Raw genomic sequence first — 16,805 nt, 5'->3', positions numbered from 1 at the left:
CCACCATCTACAAAGCATCAGGAGTGTGTTGGAGTGTCAGGAGTGTGATGGAAGGCTCTCCACTTGTCTTTATGAATGCAGCTGCAACAATATCCGAGAAGCTTTACACCATTCGGGACAAAGCTTGATTGGCATCCCATCCACAAACTACAACTCATTCCACCAACGCACAGTTTACTGACCACCTGATATGGCTTCAATTTGGCAGCTCTGTCAATCAGCACTTGGTCAGATTGGTCAGTGATTGTACTATCAATATAGTCTTAGTGGCACACATTGCCGTCTTCCTCCATAACATATTCCGAGTTCTGGAATGCTGATTCATTAAGATGGTGGATCCTAATCAGTAGATTTCCTTGGTCCTGTTTGACCTGAAGCCATGAGACCAGCCAGTCCTGAGTCAACATTGAGAACTCTCAGGGTCAAATTTTTCCAACAGTATTTCATTTCATTGTTCCCCACCTCTGATGGGATATACTCAATGATGAAGGATACTAAAATGTTGGTTGATTGGTATAACTCTGAGTACTTCTTTGCCATGTCATTGCTTGACTAGTCTGTGGAAATTGTTGATAGAGTACTGTCCTACTCTAGCCTTCAGTGATCTCCTTTCAGGCTTCCCAAGCTCTGCATTTCACAAACTTCAATTCACATTTGACAGTTACTCCTGTCCTTGGCACGCCATTCCCCAACAAATCAATTTCAAAATCCTTACTCTTCCTTCCTCTGTAACGCTCTTTTACATCCTCCTCCCATGACACAGCCTCAGCCATCCCAGCTGAATACTCTAAACGTTCTTGCTAAACTCCACCCTTGCTACTTCTCAGTCCTCCTTTAAATGCTTTTTCAAGACCTACTTCTTTAATCCTGTCCTTGGTGATCACACTAATGGATGTTTTATTATTTCACTGCTAATTCATTATATTTGAAGTATAGTGACATATATATTTATGTAGATAAATGTAGGTGCCAATTTGGAAAGAGGAGGCTCCTATCAAGAGTAATGAGTGAAATTTAACCAGCTAATCTGGTAGAGTTGGTCAGGGGATAATGAACCATTTGGGTTGAGCTCAGAAACTCGGAGATAAAAAAGGGGCAGCAACACTACTAGCAGTGTACTATAGACCAATGATTCCCAAACAGTGTGCCATGGCACAATCCAAGTGTGCCACAAAACAAGATTTAAAATGATTCAAAATTCATGTAATTAAACTAAAATTAACCTTTGTCTTCAGCTCTGTGGTTGGCATCTCCAAGACCTGATGAATCTTGGACGTCCCATGCATACGCCGGCAGGGAAAGAGCCGCTCATGCACGGTTTAGATTTTTTATGTTGGTCAGGCCCATGCGCATGATTTAACTGGACTTGGAGATGAATATAATGGTCTCTTGCTTCTGTACAAAAATCAAAAACTGAAAACTGGGAGAAACGAGCTAGACAAGGAGAGGTTAAAAAAACAGTTGAAAATACAGGGAGAAGTTGAAAAAAAAGTTCCCAGTAACAGAAGAAGACAGAGAAAGCAGGAGGTGTGCCTCAAAAATGTTGTAGTGCCATGACATATAAAAGGTTGGGAACCACTGCTATAGACTGTCAAATAGTGGGAGGGATACAGAAGAGTAAATATGTATGCAAATTTCTCAGTGCAAAAAACAATAAGTGGGAATACTTGGGGACAAATTTTATGAAGCTGAGAGATGATCTGGTGAAAATTGACTTGTCACAGCTACTTGAAGAGAAATCAATGACAGACCAGTGGGAGACATTCAAAAGCTAAATTGCACAGTGTAGGCATCCTCCCACAAAGAAAAAGGGTGGGATGGTCAAATCTAGAACAACTTGGTTTTCTAGATGTATGCAGGGTAAGATAAAACATGAAAGGAAAGCTTATGGCAGTTACAAAAAAAATATGTTAGGAAGCCGAGAGGAGTAAAGAAATTACAGGGTGAAGCAAAAATGAAATCAGGAAAGCAAAGAGAGGATATGAGAATATTGGCAGGTAAAATCAAGGAAAACACAAAGATGTTTTATCAGTATATTAAGTGCAAGAGAATAACTAAGGAAAGGGTAGAGTCCATCAGGGATGTACAAGGCAACTTATATGCATTGATGCAGAAGGGTTCTTAGTGAGTACTTTGCCTCTATCTTCACAAAGAAGAGGGATGGTGCAGACATTCTCATTAATGAGGAGGAGTGTGAAATATTAGATACAATAAGCATAACGAGAGAGGAAGTACTGGAGGGACTGACATCCTTGAAAGTGGATAAATCATCAGGCAGGATGAATTGTATCTCTGGCTGTTAAAGGACATCAGGGAAGAAATAGTGGATGCCCTGAGAATATTTTTTCAAATCTCGTGAGATACAGGCAAGGATATCAGAGGATTGGAAATCTGCAAATGTTGTACCATTGTTTAAAAAGGGTGCGAGGGATAGGCCAAATAATTATTGACTGGTCAGTCTAATTGTGGTGGTGGTCAAATTATTAAAATCAATTCTGAGAGCCAGGATAAACTGTCACTTTGAAAGGCAAGGATTAATCAGGATAGTCAGCATGGCTTTGTTAAGTGAAAGTTGTGCCTTACTAATTTAATTGAATTTTCTGAGGAAGTAATAAGGAGGATTGATGAGGGTACTGCAATGAATGTGGTCTACATGGATTTTTAGTAAAGCATTTGACAAGGTCCCACATAGCAGCCTGGTCAGAAGAGTTGTTTTCCTTTGAACAGAGGTGGCTGGGAGGTGACTTAATTGAGGTGTACAAAATTATGAGGGGCCTAGATATAGAGTAAACACGGAAGACTTGTTTCCCGTAGCTGATAGGTCAATTACCAGAGGGCACAGACTTAAGTTGATTGGTAGAAGGATTAGAGGAGATATTAGAAAAAACATTTTCACCCAAAAAGTGGTAGGTTTCTGGAATTCGATGCCTGGATTGGTGGTTGAGTCAGAAACCCTCAACTTATTTAAAAGATACCTGAATCTACCCCTGAAGTGGTGTAATGCTATGGAATTGGCACTGGAAGGTGGGATTAGAATGGATGGGAAGTTTGTTTTTAAGCCGATGCAGACACGATGGGCTGAATGGCCTCTTACTATGGTTCTCCGATGTGGAGATGCCGGCATTGGACAGGGGTGGGCACAGGAAGAAGTCTCACAACACCAGGTTAAAGTCCAACAGGTTTATTTGGTATCATGAGCTTTTGGAGTGCTGCTCCTTCATCAGGTGAGTGGAGAGTTGGTTCACAAACACGGCATATATAGACAAAGACTCAATTGCAAGATAATGGTTGGAATGTGAGTCTTAACAGGTAACCAAGTCTTTACAGGTAGACACTGCAAGTGGAGAGAGGGATAATCACAGGACTTGATTATCCCTCTCTCCACTCGCATTGTCTGTACCTGTAAAGACTTGATTACCTGTTAAGACTTGCATTCCAACCATTATCTTGCAATTGAGTCTCTGTCTATATATGCCATGTTTATGAACCCAACTCTCCAATCACCTGATGAAGGAGCGGCGCTCCGAAAGCTCATGATACCAAATAAACCTGTTGGACTTTGACCTGGTGTTGTGAGACTTCTTAGTAAGGATAAATATTTGGCCAGGATACTTGGACACCTCCGCTGCTGATCTTCCAACCATGCACGCGATCTTCTAAATCCCCTGAACCAGCAGGCACTTTCTCTGTTTTGCCTCTCAAATCCAACAATGCAGAACTCCTGTACTTTGTTCAAAATAATCAAAGCCTGTACTTTGTTCTAAATAATCAAAGCCATTCAGTATAACCACAGTCATTCTAGCAATAAAGCTTTCTGACCTGGGTCCGTCGCAGCTTTGCCAGGTTTCCATTCTGCTCCCCTATATCATAGAACATAGAACATAGAACAGTACAGCACAGAACAGGCCCTTCGGCCCACGATGTTGTGCCGACCTTAATCTGAAACCAAGATCAAGCTATCCCACTCCCTACCATCCTGGTGTGCTCCATGTGCCTATCCAATAACCGCTTAAATGTTCCTAAAGTGTCTGACTCCACTATCACTGCAGGCAGTCCATTCCACACCCCAACCACTCTCTGCGTGAAGAACCTACCTCTGATATCCTTCCTATATCTCCCACCATGAACCCTATAGTTATGCCCTCTTGTAATAGCTCCATCCACCCGAGGAAATAGTCTTTGAACGTTCACTCGATCTATCCCCTTCATCATTTTATAAACCTCTATTAAGTCTCCCCTCAATCTCCTCCGCTCCAGAGAGAACAGCCCCAGCTCCCTCAACCTTTCCTCATAAGACCGACACTCCAAACCAGGCAGCATCCTGGTAAATCTCCTCTGCACTCTCTCCAGCGCTTCCACATCCTTCTTATAGTGAGGTGACCAGAACTGCACGCAATATTCCAAATGCGGTCTCACCAAGGTCCTGTACAGTTGCAGTATAACCCCACGGCTCTTAAACTCCAACCCCCTGTTAATAAAAGCTAACACACTATATGCCTTCTTCACGGCTCTATCCACTTGAGTGGCAACCTTTAGAGATCTGTGGATATGGACCCCAAGATCTCTCTGTTCCTCCACAGTCTTCAGAACCCTACCTTTGACCCTGTAATCCACATTTAAATTTGTCCTACCAAAATGAATCACCTCACATTTATCAGGGTTAAACTCCATTTGCCATTTTTCAGCCCAGCTTTGCATCCGATCTATGTCTCTTTGCAGCCTACAACACCCCTCCACCTCATCCACTACTCCACCAATCTTGGTGTCATCAGCAAATTTACTGATCCACCCTTCAGCCCCCTCCTCTCAGTCATTAATAAAAATCACAAAGAGCAGAGGACCAAGCACCGATCCCTGCGGCACTCCGCTAGCAACCTGCCTCCAGTCCGAAAATTTTCCATCCACCACCACCCTCTGTCTTCGATCAGATAGCCAGTTACCTATCCAATCGGCCAACTTTCCCTCTATACCACACCTCCTTACTTTCATCATAAGCCGACCATGGGGGACCTTATCAAACGCCTTACTAAAGTCCATGTATATGACATCAACCGCCCTACCTTCATCAACACACCTAGTTACCTCCTCAAAAAATTCTATCAAATTTGTGAGGCACGATTTGCCCTTCACAAATCCGTGCTGACTATCCCGGATTAATCCGCATCTTTCTAAATGGTCGTAAATCCCATCCCTAAGGACCTTTTCCATCAATTTACCAACCACCGAAGTCAGACTAACCGGTCTATAATTACCAGGGTCATTTCTATTCCCTTTCTTAAACAGAGGAACAACATTTGCCACTCTACAGTCCTCTGGCACCATCCCCGTGGACAGCGAGGACCCAAAGATCAAAGCCAAAGGCTCTGCAATCTCATCCCTCGCCTCCCAAAGAATCCTAGGATACATTTCATCAGGCCCAGGGGACTTATCGACCTTCAGTTTATTCAAAACTGCCAAGACATCCTCCCTCCGAACATCTATTTCCTCCAGCCTATTAGCCTGTAACACCTTCTCTTCCTGAAAAACATGGCCCCTCTCCTTGGTGAACACTGAAGAAAAGTATTCATTCATCACCTCGCCTATCTCTACTGATTCCATACACAAGTTCCCACCACTGTCCTTGACCGGCCCTAACCTCACCCTGGTCATTCTTTTATTCCTCACATAAGAGTAAAAAGCCTTGGGGTTTTCCTTGATCCGACCCGCCAAGGACTTCTCATGTCCCCTCCTAGCTCTCCTGAGCCCCTTTTTCAGCTCATTCCTTGCTAACTTGTAACCCTCAATCGAGCCATCTGAACCTTGTTTCCTCATCCCTACATAAGCTTCCCTCTTCCTTTTCACAAGACATTCCACCTCTTTTGTGAACCACGGTTCCCTCACTCGGCCATTTCCTCCCTGCCTGACAGGGACATACCTATCAAGGACACCCAGTATTTGTTCCTTGAAAAAGTTCCACTTTTCATCAGTGCCTTTCCCTGACAGTTTCTGTTCCCATCTTATGCCCCCTAATTCTTGCCTAATCGCATCATAATATCGGTACAGGTTGATGGCCAAGGCAGCATCCATGGTTTAGAAAACTCTATTCAGGTGTCCTTGGAGGATTGCAGTTGTAATGTCACCAGTATCATTGGTCTGAAGGAGCTTAATATTCAGTAGAGAGATTACATTCAGTATAAAACCGATTAAACTTTCTGACCTGGGTCGCCATGGCTTTTGCCAGGTTTCTGCTCTGCTCAGATTAATGGCCAAGGCAGCATCCATGGTTTAGAAAAATCCATTCAGGTATCCTTGGAGGATTGCAATTATAATGTTACCGCCATCATAGGACGGAAGGAGCTTAATATGCAGTAGAGAGATTACATTCAGTATAAAACCAATTAAACTTTCTGACTTGGTTGTGTCATAGCTTTGCCAGGTTTCTGCTTTGCTTAGGTCAATGGCCAAAGCAGCATCCATCGTTTAGAAAACGCCATTTAGGTGTCCTTGGCGAATTGCAGTTGTAATGTCATCACTACCATAGGTCTGAAGGAGTTTAATATGAAGTAGAGAGATTACATTCAGTAAAACCATAGTCATTGTAGCAAGGACAGACTGATCAAACCTGACCTGGGTGCGCCACACTACCATAGGAGCTTAATAATATGCAGTGGAGAGATAGTACATGTGGTGAGTGAGGCAGGGCAGGAAGGATGGAATTTTAAGGAGTTTCTGCTGGTGGCTGAGTTGAATGCCGCCCGTTTGTTTGTTCATCAGGGTGAGTGAGGGGGCTTTTCAAAGGGCAGCGCGCGCTGCGGCCGTTGGCCGTTAGCAGCTGTGCGGCTCGAGCTGGAGACAAAGGGGGGCAGTTTGAAGAGAGGGGGCGGTTGGAAACGGCACAGCCCAGCAGGGCGGGGAGTGGGCAACCGCGCCTCGGCCGCGGAGAAACCACCCAACAGGGTGGGAAAAAAAGCCACCGAGGGTCGGATAGTCCAGAATCAAAGATGGAGGTTCAGAGGGAGAGGCCGAGGGAGAAATGGGGTCGAAGCTGGAGAATCCGGCGGAGAAAGAGGAACCGGGAGAAGGGCTGCAAAATCCGAGGCAGGAAAAGACAACTGGGGGCTCACCTGGGCAGCCGGAGGGAGAAGGAGAAACACGTTAGGGTCGAGCTGGAAGAGAGGAAAGAGGAAGAAGAGATCAGCTGCAGCAAGACTGGAGGAGAGCCGGAGGAGGACAGGACCAGTGATGCCCAAACAGATAAGGAGACAGAGACACAGATAGGAGGGCTGAAGAACATCCAAGAGGAGGACAGGCAGAACCAGAAGACTGCAGAACTGGATGGCTTGAATGACCAAGTGAAGCCAAGACCAAATAACCTGGAGATACTTGAGGACCAGGGGGGAGAGCAACACAAAGACACCGATCTAGACAACCCCAGTGACCAAGAGATAGAAAAACTCAGAGGAATGAACCTAAAGATTCTGAAGGACCAAGAGAAAGAAAATCAACAAGGATCTGAGGTAAGGAACTTGAAGAACCAAGAGGGCGAGAAACAGAGGAGAACTGAACTGGAGATTTCAAAGGACCAGGAGAGAAAAGGTGTAAGAGTCGATGAGTTGGATATTCTGAAGGAAGAGGAGGGGAAAGAAAAACAAAAAGAGACGGAGAACCAGAAAGAGAAAGAAGAAACAGGAATAGAGTTGAAGATTTTGAAGGACAAAGATGCAGAAAAACACACTGTAATTTGTCTTGAGATTTTGAAGGACCACGAGAACAGTGAGCAAAGAGAAGCAGAGCTGGAGTGTCTGATGGACCAAAAGAGAGAGAAAGAGAACAGAGAAGATGTGGGATTTCTGACGGACCAGAAGGAGAAGCAAAAAACAGAAGAACTGGTGTTTCTGAAGGACCAAGAAAAAGTGAGACAAAGAGAAAAGCTTAAGGAAAAAGAGACAGAGAAGAAAAGAGATGAGGCAGAGATTTCAAAGCACCAAGATGAAGAGAGAGACACACTAATGGGAGAAGAACCAGAGATTCCAAGGAAAATAGAGTTAAATGAAAGCAGACCTGGAGAACCAGAGAGCAAAATACTGATTAATTAGAAGGATTGATAAATTGGGTCTGAAATAGAATTGAATATAAAAGGAAGAATGGATTAAACAAATATACTCTTTACTTAAATGTATAATTTTTTCCAAGATAATCGCAATTAACCTGTGTTCTTGAATAACTGTTCTATATATAGTTATAATTTATTTTAGTCTCAATTATAATTAACCTGATTTTCTATTGGATTGTATTTTAATGTGAGTTATTAGAGATACTTATTAATAAGTTAATTTGTTTCAACATCTTGCATAGTTGTATTTTATAGGCTTAAGTAACCTCTTAAGAATTGTAATCTTGACTGTGATGGAAAACAATTGTTAGGACATTTACAGTTATCCACAGAAGAACACCTTTTAAAACAGTAATACAGCATGTAGTCCTATCTGACATTTTGCCAACAACTGTCTCGGAATGTGCAACATAATAGCTTTAATAAACCATTAAGGGATATGTCTAAAGGAGATAGTGTCATTTATTTTCCACAGGTTGAACAGTCTATATCTGGAAAATAAGCTTGTGTCTTGGAAGGAATATTCATTGAATAAGAAATTCACAATTTTAAGTAACACAATTTTGTTGTTATTGAACTTAAATAGAAAGTAATTCATGATTTTAATTTTATTTTCCTGATCCTTGATAGGCATACCTTTTCTCAACTGTTTCTCTAGGTATTTATGATATTGACAAGTAGTTGAGAGTATCAAATGCAACAGGTAATTAAAGGATGCAAATACAAACTAAAGTCTAAAGCTGTCTTTCAGTTCTATGGAGGCACACAATTAAAATGTTCAGATTTTGAAAAAAATATTCATTTTTGAAATATGAGTGTTTCTGGCAAAGCCAACACTCATTGCTCATCTTTATTTATTCTTGACAAAGTGGCGGTGAGCGTTTTTTTTCTTGAACTGCTGCAGTTCATGTGATAAAAGTGTTGCCACAATGCTGTTAGATAATATGTTAGGTAATATCCCATGATGATGAAGGAATGGTGATTTAAGTCCAAATCGTGATGCTGTGTGAGTTACAGGTAAACTTCTAGTTAATTGTGCTCCCATGTTTTTACTGCCCTTGCCTTCAAAGTCATGGATTTTGGAGGTAATGATAAATGCAAAATAGAATACAAATTGGTTTTTCACTAGTGTTTAGTAGGAATTTTTACAATTCCATTATGTGCTGTCTAGGTGACAGCAGGCTCAGCTGCCAGTAGTGGGTTAAAGGAAGGGGGGATCTCAAGAGGTCAGTCTGAGGAATGAAGAGTTTGAGAAGGAAGTGTGTAAGGATGAAGCAGACAGGGGAGATCATGAAGCTCTAATATGTAAATTAATAGTTTAATTATTTGCACTTTATTACAACATGGACATCCACTCCATCACAAACATACTTTCGAATAAAAAGTTCACCACATGTTTGCAACATACGTAAGCCTAAGTTAAATCTACCTACCACTTCTTGGAGCTTAGTTTCCTTATTTCTGTTTACCTAAGTTGCCAGAGGCTGACTGAAGCTTTTGTAAAAGAAGGCAAGGAAATGAGTTTGGCCAGAACAGGAGTTGCTGTTGGGTGTTAGTGTGACTGAGATTATCTTTATTGGTCTGCTTAGAATTAAATAGTTCAATTTTAAATTAACTGGATTGTGCTTTTGAATCAAGAGATCTGAGTGAATAATAAATATATTCAGGTGGCTATATAAAGAAGGAGCATGTGTCCCAACTGTGAAGACTGACATCCAGAAATTGGGCTGTGAATCTCATTAATATTATTTGAGCTGCTAAAGAATCTTAAGTGCACCTCCTGCTCTGCTCCTCGCTCTTCAGCCTAGCAAGAAAGACTGAACAGGCATTGTGCACATATAAAGAGGATTAATACCTGTTTCAGGTCAGAAGTCTTTCAGATGTACATTGGACGGAGGATATGAGTCCCTAAAATTAGCTCTCATTATGCCTGTTTTGCACCCATAAAATGGGCACAACCTGGTATATCAAAAATGGATCTGGATAGTTCAGTTGGCTAGATAGCTAGTGTGTGGTTTGGAATAACACCAACAGTCAGATTTGATTCTCATTCCAGTTGAGGCAGACTTGAAATCCACCCCCTTGCCCTGGGCCTGAGAGTGAAAGGCAATGATAAACCACCACTGACAAAAACTGCCAAGTAAATAGCTCAGTATGAAACATCACCGGACAATGAGCCATGGGCCTACCTTTGCAGAGAGGACACACCACTTGTCACTCATATCAAAAGTACTGTGGTCCCAACTCTGATGTGGTGATGCCGACGTTGGACTGGGGTAAGCACAGTAAGAAGTCTCACAATGCCAGGTTAAAGTCCAACAGGTTTATTGGGTATCACAAGCTTTCGGAGCGCTGCCCCTTCATCAGGTGAGTGGGAGTTCTGTTCACAAACAGGGCATATAACAGAGACACAAACTCAATTTACAAGATAATGGTTGGAATGCGAGTCTTTACAGGTAATCAAGTTTTAAAGGTACAGACAATGTGAGTGTAGAGAGGGTTAACATTGTCTTTGTCTGTACCTTTAAGACTTGATTACCTGTAAAGACTCGCATTCCAACCATTATCTTGTAAATTGAGTTTGTGTCTTTGTATGCCCTGTTTGTGAACAGAACTCCCACTCACCTGATGAAGGGGCAGCGCTCCGAAAGCTTGTGGCTTGTGCTACCAAATAAACCTGTTGGACTTTAACCTGGTGTTGTGAGACTTCTTACTGTCCCAACTCTGACCACTGGGGGACACCACTTCACATTTTCCTGCAGTCTGAAAAACAACCATTTCCTACTTATCTCTGCTTTCCTCTTCTTAGCCAATTTCATATGCAGACGCCCATTGCCTCTTCAATCCAAAGAGCTAAGTTTCCTAACAAGTCTATTATTTAATACTTCTTCAAATTCTTTTTGAAAGTTCATTTACACAGCATCAACCACACTGTTCTATCTCAGTCACCTTCTCCATTACTTCATCAAATATCTAATCAAGTTCATCAACCATAGTTTGCTTTTAACAAATCCATATAGACATTTATTAATTTAGATTCTTCTCAGTGTCAATTAATATTCTAAGTGCCAATTAATCTTCAATTATATTCTAGATTTATCTGGATTTATCTTGTGCCAGTTGAGAGATAACTCAAGACAATTAAAAAAATGCAGGAACAAAGTTTGAAAACAATAGTTGGAGGGATAAACATCACTAGCTGAAGTGCTGGGGGTGGGGTGGGCAAAGAAATACCAACATAATTTGTGGAGTGGAGGGGCGAGGAGGAGGCAATACTAGTATGAAGTGAGGAGTGTGAGGTGTAGGAGTCATGGGGATGAAAGTACCAGTATGAAATTGAAGGAGTGGGGCAAAGTACCACCTTGAACTCTGGACTAATGGTTATATAACCATCTTGAACTCAATGGAGGTGGAAAAAAGTGCCAGGTTGAATTGGGAAGAAAGGCCAAATATAGACAACTTGATTTGTGAATGGAGGGACAAGGCAAAATGTGCCACCTTGAAGAGTGGGGTTAAGAAGGCAGGAAGAAGAAAAGAGAGGTAAGATCAAAAGCATGTGAAAGAATATAAAACCTATGATCACCCTAAGTATGTTTCCTATGGTTACAACAATAACAACTTACATTAATGTAGCACCTTTAACATTCAAAGGCATAATGAGACAAACATTGAAAATGAATCAAAAATGGAGATATTAGCAGGGATATCTAAATGCTTGATCAAAGAGATAGATTTTAAGGAGGATCTAAAGAAATGGAGAGGATGAAGAGTTAGAAGGGTTTAAGTAGGAAATATGTTAAACTGCTGAGTAGACTATGAAGACAGAAGTTTCGGCATCCCTAATTTGGAGGATATGGAATGATACAACACCGAAGGAGGCTATTCAGCCCATCATGCCTAAACTATATCAAAAACAAGGAGTAGTTCAAACTGAGCTGTAAAAAATGTCAGACATAGGTCTTTTTAAATTTGCATTTTACAGAAATCACATTGATAGCTAATTAAATCAGTGAACCAAACTGAATAAGGTTTCTTATGTGCAATCAACACTTTAAAAATAAAACAGTGGGAAATTTCCAAGAGCACAACAATGCCCTGATTCAGAAATGAAATCTGTATTGTACTTGGCAGAAGATGGAGACACCATCAGATTGTGCAATTTCCTTTGCAATGTATCACAGGTTGTTTTATACTGAATTTGATCCTTCAGAAATGAACATAATGGAGCATTATAGTCAAAATGGATAATTTTATTCATTAATTCATGCATGTGTACAAGTAAAGTATTGAATGATTTCGCGAACAGAAAATTGGTTATTTAAATTATTGAAACTTTAAAGTATAATAACATCCAAAAATTGGTAGCATTTCAAATGTTGAAGTATAGAAAGGGACAAAATGTTGTAAATAATGTCATCAATATAGGACATTCTCCATTGTTTGAGTGGGTTCTACCTTAAGTGATTTTTACAGTAAAGAAAGTTGATTATCTTGGAGGTTGGGTGCACTCTATCAGTTACTTTCCCATTATCCCAGAGGCACAGGAGATCACAAGACATGTGGGTGACCAATGCAGGGTATTTATCTGCCTGTCCCTGTGCTGCAGTCCATTGAGGGTTGCTTATCATGGATATCACTCTGGGGCAATTACCCACCTCCCTCTTCCCAAAAGGCACTTCAGTTAGTGTGAGATTAAATCCAAGATAAAAGCAAAATACTGCAGATTCTGGAATCTGAAACAAAATTAGAAAATGCTGGAACATCTCAGCACTCTTACAGCATAAATCTCGTCCTATTTTCTTTGTCTTTAGCTCTGACGAAGGGTCATCCAGACTCGAAACGTTAGATCTATCCTCTCTCCACAGATCCTGTTAGACCTGTTAATCCCAGCATTTTCTGGGATTAAATCCAGTTTTTGGCATTATTCTGCACCACACTCATAGCCAACTGAGCTAACAGCCCTATGCCATCACTACACTGGCCCGCCAACACAGGTAGAATGATAGTTCCATGTGTGCAAAGGTCCACATTGTATTTTTGCTTACTCGTGTTTAAGAAATTTTTCTATGGTTCACATATATACATCATTTATAATTTTCTCTCCTTTTTGCCTTCTCCCCCACCCTTCCCCCAGTATCTTGACATGTTTACTCTTTAATGCTGAAACAAGGGAAAGCTAAAAAGCACAAATATCTCGGGGTTCCGAGTAACAATGAAATTTTAGATCTTCGAGATCTAGCCTTGTTGGATGTGTACGGACAGAACATTGTCAGACTGAAGAATCTGCTGATAATTATTATCCAGCTTAACTAAGGAAATGTTCCTTCCAGCGAAGTGTCAGAGCCGCCTGCAGCTGGGAAACCGTGGGAGAGAATGTAAAGGAGGAAACATTATGATCGAGGGCAAAAAAAACCCAGAAAGTGCATGAGTTTCTGTTGCCTTTACCCATTGCGTGTGGTATACAGCACAAGATAAATAAAAGACTTGGATTAATATAATTATTTTCCCGAAACGGGGGCAAACCAATGCGCTCTCCACTGAAGTGTAGTTACTGCAATGTAGGAAATGTGTTTCGAACTGATTATGAGCACCTTCTATTAAAGAAAACGTTTAAAAATAATTATTATCGGATAATAAGAACCTTTCATGGATCTTCAGCCTCCTACAACGGAAACTTCGCTAAGCATCCTTTTGAAAACAATTTTTGCTTTTAATATTGCTTTGTTTACCGACCTTATACCGACCCGGCTGCTAATGGCGCTAACTATTATTATTTCAGTGTCAGAGCATCAGAAGTGTGCACCGCCAATTTAATGTTGTGTTTGACACTCTATTCTCCTGTGTCTCTTTCCTGTTGATGAACATTTTGACGGCCATATTTCCATTTGCCTTCTTTCAAGTTATTTATGTTGAAAGCCACTTCCTCCTGATGGTACAAAGGCACCAGACACGGGATAATTGACAGCTCGGCCAGCCTCTCCAATCCTCCTGAGCTCCCGAATGCACCAATCAGTTAGGTCCCGGCGGCTGCAAAAATCAATCGAAACTTTTAGGAACACACTCGGGAAAGATTGCGGGGAGAGTTTGTTGGATTCAGGCTCACAGCAGCAGGCAACCGGTTGGTAGGTGTGGGTTTCAAATTCATAACGCCATCTCGCTTGAGGGCGTCAAGGGCACCAAGTACCTATCCAGGTAAACAAGAGTTCCACCTGTTTGCTTTCGGGGCTAAAAGAATCCATCAATTCTTCTTCTTTCCTCGGTTATTTACTGTAAGTACAGTGAGAGAGAATCTTTTATCTTGTTACTTTATTTCGTTCGCAACTGTAACCTGAAATCCAAAGATTGACAGATACCACGATTGAGACACAGTTTATTCAACGTTATTTCCTGTAATTAATTTTGTTTTAAAAGAAAAGGTTAAGGATGTTACTTGTAGTTCTAACCCGACGGCTAATTCCCCTTGCTGAGATTATTCTGTTACACTGATCACAAGAAAAGTTTAAAATAGCAATCCGAAGTGTTCGCCCCCAGGAAGTGAAGCTAGTTAGTTACAGGGCCAGACAAAACAGGGTTGGTGTTCTTGTTTGGAGGGAGGTCTGTGGATAGAATGGACTATCATCATTTGTAGACTAATCAAAAGCTGCAGTGTCTCAGTCGGTGTTTTTAATTAAGCTTTCATTGAATCCCGGCAGTGCAGAAGGAGGCCATTCAGCCCATCGAGTCTGCACTGACCACAATCCCACCCAGGCTTTATCCCCATAACCCCACGAATTTACCCTGCTAATCCCCTGACCTAAGGGTCAATTTAGCATGGCTAATCCACCTAACCTGCAGATCTTTGGACTGTGGGAGGAAATCAGAGTTCCCAGAGGTGTAAACTCCACACAGTCACCTGAAGCCGGAATTGAACCCAGGTCCCCTGGTGAGGCAGCAGTGCTAATCACTGTGCCACTGTGCCACCCTTTCCTGAAACATAAATAGAATTTAAGGCCTCTTGATGGATCCAATTAGAGGTGTACCACTTTAGACCATGTGTGGAATGGGTACTGAAATATTTTAATATCAAAAGTCAACAGTAATTGGAATTACTATTTTTTTAAAAACCCTGGCATCCTTACCCCAATTTTCATTTCTCACTAATGTCCATTCCTTTCTCCTTAAACTATTGATTCCTCTCTTTGACGGGTGCAGTTTGCCTAAGTGTCTGTATTCATAGATCAGAGTGATAAGGGTTGAGGAAGGTTTTAAAGATAGAGTGAGAGAGATTCAGTAACAGAAAGGTATAGCATTCTAGAAAGGAGCACCAAAGCAACATTGTTACCAGTGGTGAACTGAAGGCAGATTTGTGGGGGAGGGCTGCATCAGAAGAATTAGAGAGGGGATAAAGGACTGGAGTAAATGAGAGATGGAACCAAGGTAATGAAGGGATTTCTAGACAAGGACCAGTCATTTAAAGTTGAATGTTTTGAGAGTTTGAAGATTATGTAGTCCAGGAGGAACTGGATCATAGTTGAGCTGGATTTACTGTGGAATAGGATGCACATTGCAGACAAGCTAAAGACCGAGGTTGGGATAATCAAGCCCAGAAGTGATAGACATGCATGAGATTTCTGCACCAGAGGAGCTGAAGTAAAGCCAGAAGCAGACAAGGTTGCAAGTGAGGAAGCTGGTGTTGGATAATATTCCATGTGGTGTGTAAAATGGCTACAGCCCAAAATCTGTATTTACATAAAATCAGAGGTTACACGAGTATGTCAAGCCACAGATTACAAAAGTATTTACCCAAACATGCCCCTTTAAATAAAAAGAAAGAAAAGAGGGCGGCATGGTAGCACAATGGTTAGCACTGCTACCTCACAGCGCCAGGGACCCAGGTTCAATTCCAGCCGACTGTGTGAAGTTTGCACATTCTGCCCTCAGGTGACTGTCTGCTTTGGTTCCTTTGGGTGCTCCGGTTTCCTCCCACAGTCCAATGACGTATGGATTAGGTTGATTGGCCATGCTAAATTGCCCCTTAGTGTCAGGGGGACAAGCAGGGTAAATACGCGGGGTTACGGGGATAGGGCCTGGGTGGTATTGTTATTGGTGCAGGCTCGGTGAGCCAAATGGCCTCCTTCTGCATTGTCGGGATTCTATGATTCTATGAAACAAAATGCATGTGCTATCATTTGCAAGTTGCTCAACATACATAGCTCATGAAGAAAATGATCACGCATTAACAACAGTAATTGGAATTATTATTTTTGGTCTGTTCCAAATTCACCTACACATGCATTGTATTAAATCTATAAAGCATTTGGGTCTTATAATGGTACATGTGTAGGGTGTGTGCTGGTTCCTGGAGTGACATTGCAGTTCTGGGAGAATGTTGTTGCTCTGGTGAGAGATGCTGCTGTTCTTGTTGCCACTGACCTATTGCATTTGTTGGGGAATAGTTGACCTCTGCGACCGATGGTTCAATCCTTGTTCACTTGGAGAATCAAATCTGTCTCATCAGCTGCTGTGAGCAAGTCGCCTCTCCAGTCGCACATGGATATGAACAGTTGTGACAACAGATCTGGTTATTCACTTTCACTTCGATAACTGCTCTACACAGGTCCCAAGTTGCCAATTGGGCTGACATTTATTGAGTGTGTTGAATGTTTGCAGTGTGACTTGCTCTCCAACTCTCAGATCTGATGCAATGACTTGGCAGCTTTGTCAAAGAGGAATT

At 41.7% G+C, this 16,805-nt stretch overlaps 1 protein-coding gene across 2 annotated transcripts in view; it reads left to right on the top strand.

Moving 5' to 3' along the window:
- Positions 1-14,132: 14,132 nt before the first annotated feature.
- Positions 14,133-16,805, top strand: part of rhbdl2 (rhomboid, veinlet-like 2 (Drosophila)) — a 62,073-nt gene continuing 59,400 nt past the window's right edge. For both annotated transcript variants that reach the window (XM_078237820.1, XM_078237819.1), the window contains exon 1: positions 14,133-14,284. The gene's annotated coding sequence lies outside the window, so the exon portion shown is untranslated. The remainder of the gene's footprint in view (positions 14,285-16,805) is intronic.

This window comes from Mustelus asterias, chromosome 21 (assembly GCF_964213995.1).
Source record: "Mustelus asterias chromosome 21, sMusAst1.hap1.1, whole genome shotgun sequence".
NCBI classification, from domain to species: domain Eukaryota; kingdom Metazoa; phylum Chordata; class Chondrichthyes; order Carcharhiniformes; family Triakidae; genus Mustelus; species Mustelus asterias.
Note: the sequence above shows the minus strand (reverse complement) of the source record. Positions and strands in the feature narration are given on the sequence as shown.